Source organism: Octodon degus, unplaced genomic scaffold, assembly GCF_000260255.1.
Source record: "Octodon degus isolate 3935 unplaced genomic scaffold, OctDeg1.0 scaffold00028, whole genome shotgun sequence".
Classification (NCBI taxonomy): Eukaryota; Metazoa; Chordata; class Mammalia; order Rodentia; family Octodontidae; genus Octodon; species Octodon degus.
The window spans coordinates 20,571,310-20,581,711 of record NW_004524604.1 but is presented as its reverse complement, the minus strand read 5'-3'; the positions used below and the strand labels follow the sequence as shown (position 1 = coordinate 20,581,711).

General features: G+C 43.2%; 1 pseudogene; it reads left to right on the top strand.

Annotated features, from left to right (window-relative positions):
• The first annotated feature begins 595 nt into the window (after window positions 1-595).
• LOC101564011 lies at window positions 596-10,365 on the top strand (annotated as a pseudogene).
• The last annotated feature ends 37 nt before the right edge of the window (window positions 10,366-10,402 follow it).

Sequence of the window (10,402 nt, the reverse complement as noted above, 5' to 3'; positions counted from 1 at the left end):
GTAAATGAGCTCAGTTTTCTCACATTTCTAGGGCATTTATACAGTTCACCTCAGATACACTGAATTAAATGCATTCTCCTAGTCTCTACACCTGAAGAGACTAAGCTAGGAACAGTGCAGTCATAGGGCCTGGAATTTGTAGAACTCACCGACCTGGGAAAGCATCATCTGTAAGTGTTAGGAACATCTTTTACATTGGCAATAGTGTTCACAGACCCAACAACATGTGCTTACAGAGCCTCTGTTCCCCCTGCAGGGGATGCTGAAAGGGGACTAAGGATGCAGATGAAGATGCAGGCAGGGACATTCAAGAATAGAGGGACACTCTTGGCCATTGAATACAGGGACACTTTTGGCCATTCTTTTCTCTGAGCTCCCTCCACAAACCTTATACTGTATGCTCAAAAATAAATTTAAAATTATGTTACGCAGCATTTCTCTAGCACTTTCCCTGTGTTGAGCGCTGTAATAAAAACTATACATGTGTTAGCTCTTTAACCTTCTCAACAATCCCTCTGTCAAGATGATGACTGGAGTGGCCAGAAAGAAGAACAAGTAGGGGCCCTTCTCCAGAAAACCTAAAGTAAGAGGCACGATGGGAAAAACCAAACTGAATCTGAAGGTGGGCCCTATAGCCAGACTTTGGAGCCCAGAGCCCTCCCTGGTACGCAGTGAGTTTAATAAAGTATGCTGAATCCTTGGAAGAAAAAAAATAATAATCCCTCTGGAGTAGATATGGTTATATGTTATTTTGCCAGTGGGGAAACCGGGGCACAGAGAGATTACATAGTGAATGGTACACCCAGGACACACATGTGCTCAAGCAGGGTGTCATCCTGCTTCAGCCCACACAGCTGCCACATGGCATCAATGCTTGTGATGGTAACGATGATATGAATAACAGGGGCAAACTCCTCACAGGCAGATGCGTCTTAATAGAGACTTCTGGACACCCTAAGCACTGAAAAGATAATGATACCACCATTGAAGCTGAAAATTACAGGATTCAATAAAAGTAAATCACAAAATGTTCATGTATACTGAAATTAAAAGTTTTTCTGTAAATGTACTATTATGAATGATAACAGCAAAAACTAGGAGCATTTATTTAAACTGAAACTTTTGTAACATTTTTTCATGCTTCTGTTTACCTGGAGGTCTGAATTCAAGCCGCTGAGGTCAAAGTCCCTTTCCCAAGTGTGCAGTAAAGGGTACAAACGTCCTTTCCCTAAAAAGTGCTTGATTATTTTCAGTGCTAGTTGAGTTGCAGGTAAAACACAGGATGACTAATTAAGTTTGAATTTCAGATAAACAAGTAATTATTAGTACAAATATGTGGAATTAAGCAGGGCTTTGTACACAGCCAAATCTGACAACCTTACCCTATAGACACAGGGAGAATGGGTATGGCTGGAAGCAGAAAATAGTGCCACAGAAGAGAGAGAAGTTGAACTGACCCAAGAAAGTGGGATAGCACTTTCTGGAACTATGCAGCCCGTGGATAGATGGCAGCATTCCTGCCAGCCTACAAGCCTGTTCCCCAGTGAGTTCCCACAGTCCTCGAACCATTACCCACATAGGTTCCTACACGTGGCCTCCTGCCCATCCACTCTGCATGTCCACAGGCTCTAGAGTATCAGCCCACACACCTGTGCCCCAAATTCTTATATGGTGATAAAAAGAAAAAAAAAAAAACTGCTCGTGCATCTTTCCTTACCTTGCAGCCTGTATCCACTGATAATGAAAAGAGGACATGTGAAGTCTCCTGACTCTACACCCTGCTTGTAGAGCTGCAACCAGAGGCCACCGGGTAGAAGCACACTCCTCCCTACAACAGGACACTGAGAACAATGGGAGCCCTTCAGAAATATCCCCCTCAGGGTTTAAAAACGCCTCATGTCTGATTCATCACATAAATCACCACCCTAAGTCATTCTGACTGGATTATTTTTTAGTTCACCCCCCCAGAGGCCCTCAGTACCACCCACCTCCTTTAGTGCTCTCCTCTGACCCGAGACAGTTACCTCACTCCTCATCTCTCTCTTCACCCTCATTCCCAGCTGAAGATCCAACTCTTCATTTCACTGAGAAACTTGAGAAGACGGCCTCTACACTGTCTGCCAGGCCTCCCACCCGGCAGCCCTCCTGCCTCAGGGAGGCACTGCCACTCCCTGCCCACTTGTTTACCACATTCCCTATCCTCTCACCCGCTGGAGGCCACAGCCTTGTAGCTGCCTCTGCCTCCTGAGTTAACATGTTCTCTCTGTACTGGGTCTTTCCAATAAACATACTGCTTTTCTCCTATCTTAGTAGTATCATCCCTTTCCCAGCAAGGTGGCACATGCCTGTAATGCTAGTACACAGGAGGTTGAGGTAGGAAGATCACCATGATTTCAAGGCCAGCCTGAGCTACACAGTGAGTTTAGGGGCATCCTGAACTACACAGCAAGACCCTGCTTCAATAAATAAATAAACCCTTGACCTCACCTATCCACCCCAGGGTGGCAACCTCATTTCTCTGCCCCACTTTGAAGCAAAACTCCATGGACAGGTAACTCTCATAGCTGTCTCAGATTTCCTCCTCATGTCCTCTCTTGAGCACATGTCATCTGGGCCTCTCCACACCACCCATCAGACCCGCTGTGGAGAGTCCCCAGCGACCTCTGGTCTTCACCACCATGGCCTTTCTGTAGCATCTGACAGAAGCCCCCATTCTCTCCTCTTTGGAACCCTCTTGACTTCCAAGAGAGCATGTGCTGCTTGTTTTCCTAACTCACTGGCTCCTCTTCTTCAGTCTCCTTCATGAGATCCTTCTCATCTCCCCAGTCTCTAAACCATGGAATCCCCAGAAATAAGGCCTCAAGCCTTATTTCTTCTCTCTAGACCCACTCCCTTGGTGACTGAAGCCTGCCTTGAAGTAGCAACTCTCCATGCTCCCCCTTGAGTCCCATACTTGTACTTTGATCTACACATCAGCTTCACTAGTGATTCGGACCCTTCAAGTCACATGGACCCCTTTCTTCCCTACAGCCCTATCCAAATCATCAGCAAGCTTGCTCCTTCTATCTGCTAAGTATACCCAGGCTCCAGCCTCACCCACTATGGCATGCCTCCGTCACCTTGTGCCTGGACCACTGCACCAGCCTCCTCATTGATCTCCCACTTCCACTCTTATCCCTCTAATGTCAGATCTCCACACAGCAGAGATCCTCTTCAATGGAAAGCTTGCCATGGGGACAAGGCCTGATGTCAGCAGGTCATACTACCTCTGCAGCCTTCCTCTAGCTCCTAGAGCACACCGAGCACATCTCATCCACAGAACCTCTCATCTAGCTGCTCCTCCATGTAGCACATTGCCCTGACTCCAGAAGGCCACACAAAGCACTCCTTTCCTCATCAGTGCCTAGGCCACCCTGTTTAACATAATGCCCTCTGTCTCGGTCACTTTCCTCCTCTTTGGGATAAAATACCCAATACTTACAACTTGAAGGAGAAAAAATTATTTTTTGCTCATATATCATTCCATAGTTAGCTAGATCCAAGGCTGCTCATAACATGGTGGCCCAAAAGTGGAGAGTGGAGAGAGGAGTCAGGAAGGCAGGTAAACCCTTCCAGGTCACTCTCCCATTGACCTGCCTCTTCTGACCAGACCCAGCCTTCTAACAGCAAGTCAGCCATGTCACTTTATCTCCCTCACAGATGTTGGTAAACTAACTTGGGCCCTGGCAGCACTGACACACACAATCCAGCCAGCACAGTCTAGTCAAAGGACTTTCTCAGCGTGGCCCTAGGACCTGCCTCTCCAGCTGCAGCACATCGTGCATGTCCCTACCCTCCTTGCTGAGAGGTTCCTGTGGGAATCCTCCACAAGTCATGGCACACAAGGCAGAACAAAGCTGGCTCTGAGGACAAAAAGGCATGGAAAGGCACAGAACACATGCCAAGAGACACTGACCCCATCTGCTTTGCTGGCTATTCCCAAACCTTTTCTCTCTCACCCATTCACTGCCTTTTTGACCTCACTTCTCTCACCTGTCTACATCCAGCAGCAGGAAAAGAGGCACCCATTTCGCCTCTCTCATGCCTGCTCCTATTGAGGCCCAGCTTAGGCCTCCTCCTCCTCTTCCTCCTCCTCCTCCTCCTCTTCTTCCTCTAGACTCTTTCAGTCAGCACCTGGAGGATTTCTCTGACCTTCCAGTATATATTTTACAGTGTGTTCTATGAATTCTCTTAGTGGTCTATTGGTATGCATACAGTAAGCGCTAGATAAACACTAGCTATTAGCATCAAAGTCACACTACTAGAATGAGGATGTCTTTTCTCCCCGTTAAACAGAAGTTTTACTGAGACTAGGGATCATCTATTTTCTTTCTTTCGTACTCCCCAGAGATGCGGGGCAGATCCTAAGTGCTCCAGAAAACATTTCTCTGAACCTATCCTGCAGAAAGTTCCTATGGTAGGAAAAAAAAAAAAAAAAAAAAAAAAAAAAAAAGCTATCTCGACGATGTCTTTAAAATGCTGCCCGTTGCCCTGGCTCTCTGTGGAAGTGCATGGTTTATTCCAGCAGAGACGCGGTAATGGATGGAAGGTATGTTTCTGCTGAGCTAGGGGTTATCATGTTCTCTGCATCCAGGCGCCAGATTGATGGGATATGCCTCCATGATTTATAATACACTAATCTCACTGGAGAGTGAAGCACAATTAATCTTAGAATCTTGCAGCTTGCACTTAACAACTTTAGAACCTTCCCTAAGTACTCCACCTGCATGACTAACATCTGCGCCTCCCCCCAACACTAGGACAACTGGGCACTGGGAAGACAAAACTCCCTTCTCTGCAAGGCAAGAGGAGGCTGTGGCAAAGATTTTCTTTACATTATCCATTGTGTTCCCAGAGAAAAGGATGATATGGCACTTTTAATCACAGTTGCAATGTTAAAATATTATTAAACATATATAAAATCAGAACTGATGAAACACCTGGCTTGTCAAAAATTCAACATCAGGGGCCGGGGAGATGGCTCAGTGGAATAAGTGCTTCCCTGGCAAGCGCAAGTGTCTGAGTTCAATCCCCGGTTCTGCAAAAAAAAAGAAAAAAAAAAAAAAATCCAACATCTTTTCAGTGTCACTAAGTTCCAAGAAACAAAATTCCCAAGCAACTAAAGTAGACATTATGGGATCTGTGCACTGGGGGTTTTTGTTGTTTTTGGTTTTTGGTTTTTTTTTGGTTTGGTTTTTGTGTGTGTGTGTGTGACAGTCCCTTGTACCATCATCAAGGTGTACTTGCTTTTACTTTTACTTTATAAACAATTCCAGCAATCTTTGTTATCTGAATTCTGAGTCTTCACTAAACTCTGAGCATGATCATAGTACTTTAACAGGTACAAGAAAGAGCACTCAAAGAAAACTGACTCAGAAACAAAAAGATGGTAGGAGTTACACATCAACAGCAACAACAGAAAATCATTTGCAACATTTCAAAACCTCTTCATAGAGGTGTACATCCTCCACTCCTTTAATGGAATAATCACATTTTAGCATAGTGCTACCACAATGAGCCCCATAACCAAGCCCCTAAGAACCCCCTAATGACCTCCAGTAGCCTGCTATTGTCCACTCAGGGCTGGTTCTTTCCAAGACCGTCCAAATGGAAAAGTTTAGTGCTTATTTATCTCAGAACTAGCTAAAATTTCCTGTATTATGAAGTGTGGGGAAAAAATATTCCTAAAAACTCTCCAATCTCAGTCCTTCATTGTCTCACAGCAGAAAAAAATAATCCATGATGGTAAACAGCATTAAACTAGCCCTCGGAGCTCTGGGTATGAACCCGGTTGCGTACACCACCTATGTGCTCTTCTCTATAGAACCACATGACAGGAGCAAGAAGAAAAAAAAAAAAAACATTTTGAATTTACAAACTCTACCTTCAGTGAAAGTAGGAACCAAATAAAATCTGCAGGCTCCAAAATATACTTAAAGTTTGTCAAAATCGGCTACCCTCAGACAGAAATCCCATATGAAAAACAGAGACAAGAAGATGGACTTGAGAGAGAACCACTGGCAGCAGATCTGAGCTGAGGCAAGGGAAATCTCCTCCAGGCCAGGGCTCACCCTCAAGTGTGCAAGTTTAACATTCAATTTACAATGAAGTACAGAGATGGAGGGAACCAGAACTCATAGGGGAAGTTCCCTGAAGCCCAAAGAAAAAGAGAAAGAATAATATAAAATAATAACTCATGTCTAGAAATCAGACATTTCCATGAATGAGAAAAAAAAAACACTCTGGTTGTAAAGCATTCCATCAGAAACCATCATTAGATAGCTGGAGGTAAAAAACATTCAACAAGCCTATAATCCCAGCACTTGGGAGGCTGAAAACAGGTGGATCTCTATGAGTCCAATCTGTGTAGTGAGACCCTGTAGACTTTGTGCTAAACACATAAAATAATCAATCAATCAATTAATTTAACTATTACATATCAGCACTAGGGTACAAAACTAAAATAATTCTTGGAGAAATAATTCAAATGTTTAAATTATTACATAAGTAAAATTTAACATTAAAATGAGCTAAATATCTTAAGTAATTTTAAACAATAACAAATTATAAGAAAGCAGATGTGAGATTAATAAGCACAGGAAGCTAAAATCAATTTTTAAAAGCATCTAATGGAATATTTAAGCATCTAACACTAAAACTTGTATGTATAAAGACTCTAAATCTCATATCTAATCTGTGTGTAACATAATGTATATATGTATATACAACATTCAATATAAAAAGTCAACTACTAAAGGAAAACTACCCTAGTTTTAATGAACAAAAGATCAAAATAATCAGTTCTTCAGAGACAATGTGTCAATGGCCAATAAATGCAAGAAAATATGTTCAACATCATTAACTATTGGAGAAATCAAAATCAAAATAAAATGAAATAACCTCTTCACACCCATCAAGATAGCTAAAATGAAAAAAAACAATTAATAACAAGCATAAGAATGTGGAGAAAAGGATCAGTGAGATAGCTCAGTGCACTAAGAACCTGCTTAGGCAAGCTCAGGGACGACGAGGGTTTGATCCCCAGCATCACATGCCCCCCCCCCACTGAGTCCCAGCATAGTGGTACAGGCCTGTAATCCTGGGGCAGGGGAGATTGAAAAACAAGATCACTACAAGTCATACCAAATACATTTCTTAAAGAAGAAGAAGAAGGAGGAGGAGGAGGAGGAGGAGGAAGAGGAGGAGGAGAAAGAGAAGGAGAAAGAGAAGGTGGAGAAACTGGAACTTTCATATAGTGTTGATGGGAATATAAAACTGGCACAGCACCTTGGAAAACAAAATGATGATTTTCCAAAGGGTAAAGTTACCTATGACAAGCCATTCCTAAGCCTATATGCAGGAGAGCTGAAAGGTGTTCATACAAAAGCTTGTACACAAATGTGAATAGTAGTGTTACTTGTAATAGCCAAAGAGAGAACCAGATGTTCATCAGATGAAGAAGGGATAAAATGAGGCCTAGCCATGTAATAAAATAGTATTGGACAGTAAAAAGAAGCTTAATAACAATATATACTGGTACATGGTTGATCCTTTAAAATATTAAGCTAAGTGAAGAAAGCCAGTCATGAAAAGTCACACGTTATTTTTTCCATTTATGCAGCATGTCCAGAATAGGCTAATTCATACAGACAGAAAATAAATAAGTGGTTCCCAGCAGACAAGAGCATTGGAGGAAGTGGGAAGTAAATGCTAATAGCTGTGGGATTTCATCCTGTGGTTAGGATGATTCTCTAAAATTCGTATGGTGATGACTGCACAAATCTTCAAATGTACTAAAAACCCTCAAATTGTATACTTTAAATGAGTGAATTAGGGATTCAAATTTTCAGTGGTACCAAATGAGGTCTGCCAGCAGGCTAGAAGATTTCGTCTTCATAGCTAAGCTGAGGAGTGGTTCCTAATAAGAAGAATCTGGTAGACTACAAGATTTCAGAAGAAGTGAGACTATACTGCAGCTATAGCTACAGGGTCTCACTACGCAGTTTGACTTGTAGTGATCCTCCAATCTCAGTCTCCTCAGCACTGGGATTACAGAAATTGACCTGTTGAGAAATGTGATACAAATACTGGGAAAAACCTGCTGTTCCCTACTAAGGGTAGGACAACATCACACATTAAAAACTCTTAGTCCTCTGATGCACGCTCGGACTTCATTAATTTTACATCCTTGGATTATGAAGAAGATACAGAAAACATAGATTCATGGTTTGAAGAGAAGGCCAATTTGGAGAATAAGTTTCCCGGGAAAAATGGGACAGGGGAGCTTTTTCAGAGCAAAGCTTCCCTGAAAAGAGCAAGTCTTCAGCAGGCTAGTCTCACGCATTTGCAAACAATTGAGAACACTTACTACAAAGAGGCAGAAAACATGCATCTTATGGAATTTGTTGAATGCTTGTTGCACCCTGGAAGTTGAGGGCACCAAATCAAGAAACACTCCAGCCCAGCCTCAAAGGCAATCACCTAGACTTTCTGTTCAGAAGGATTTGAAGAAGAAAAACGCTCCTATGAAAGCAAAGAGATGTACCACTTGTGTAATCAGTGAAACTCTGCCATCCAAAAAAATGAAAGTTTCTCAAAACAGCAAGAAGCCAGGAGAAGAGGGCAATACTCAAGGTACTTTGAAAAAGATTACACATCCCCCAGAGAAAGCTAAGGGCAGATGTACTGTGCCTCATGTACCAATTATAAAGCAAAAGGTTCTCAAAAGTACTGAAGAGCAGGAGTTGGAGAAGAGCATGAAAATGCAGCAAGAAGTAGTATAAATGCAGAAAAAGAATGAAAAGTTCAAGAAACTTGCTCTTGCAGGAACAAGGCAACAACTGAGGAAATCAGTGAGCCAGGTAACAAAAGCAACTGACTTTCACTTCTGCATAGATGAGTGAATCAAACAACATCCTAAGAACCAGGAGGAGTGTAAGGAAGTGAACTTCACAGCAAAACTGCAAAAGCATCCTCCATCTCCTACTCAAGTTAAGGGCTATACTATTATTAAGCCTTTCAATTTGTCCCAAGGAAGGAAAAGAACATTTGATGAGGCTTCCTCTGCATGTGTGTCTCTGGCACAGTAGGTGGAAGCATTTCACAAAAGAACCCCTAACAGATACCATTTGAGGAGCAAGAAGGAAGATACTAGCCTGGTACCCTCCAGATCTGTGACCACAATGTCCACAAAGCCATGGACACCTCTACCACAAACCAAGCACTGAGCAAGGCCTGTGACCTGCAAAAGCACAGCAGAACAGGAGGCCGAAGATCTTGAGAAACTGCAGCAATACAAATTCAAAGCTTGAGAAGTAGATCCCAGAATTCTTGAGGATGGGCCTATCTTGCTGAAGAGACTGCCTGTGAAACCACCCACTCAGCCTATTGGTCAGCCTATTGGCTTTGATTTGGAAATTGAAAAAGGAATCCAAGACCGAGAGTCAAAGAAGAAATCAGAGGATGAGCACTTTGAATTTGTTGCAGACCTTGTCCTACTAAGATCTTGGAAGACGTTGTAGGTGTTCCTAAAAAGAAGGTCCTTCCAGTCACTGTCCCCAAGTTTCCAGCCTTTGCACTGAAGAACAGAATCTGACTACCCAGCAAAGAAGATGAGGAAGAGGATGAACAGCAGTGATAACAGCTCAGCCTGTGCCACATTATAGGGTGCCTTTGAAGCCCTATATTCCAGAGGCAAGAACTGTAGAAATATGCCCTTTCTCCTTTGATTCTTGGGACACAGAACACCAATTACAGAAGGAGAATAAAATGAAAGAACTGCAGAAAGGGGAGGTACCCAAGTTTAAGGCACTTCCCTTACCTCATTTTGATAGCATTAACCTGTCAGAGAAGATAAAGAACATGACCCAAACTGACTGGGAGACTGACAAAAGAGGTGTTAAGAAGGCTCAGACATGGAAGCATCAGCTGGAGGAAGAAGTGACACAGCAGAAAGAAGCAGCTTGCTTCAAGGCTCGTCCAAACATGGCCACCTCCCAGGAGCCCTTTGTTCCCAAGAAAGAGAAAAAAGTTTCTGAGGGCCTTTCTGGTTCTCTAGTTCAGGAACCTTTGGAGTTGGCCACTGAAAAGAGACTCAAGGAGCTACAGGAGCTGGAAAAGAGAATGGTGGAACCCCAGAAAGCCCAGCAGTTGGAGGAGGTCAGGCAGCAGGAAGAGGAACATGTAGAGAGCCACAGTCTCGGTCACTGGCTGGGGCCTGCTGCCTCCTCCGGAGCCTGCACTAAATTGCCCCTCCCATCGAGTATGCCAAGATGGCGCTCGTTTCCTGTTTCTGCGTTCACTATATGCCCACTTATAATGATGTAAGACACCTCCCCTGAGATTGTGACCTATGGCATTGTAA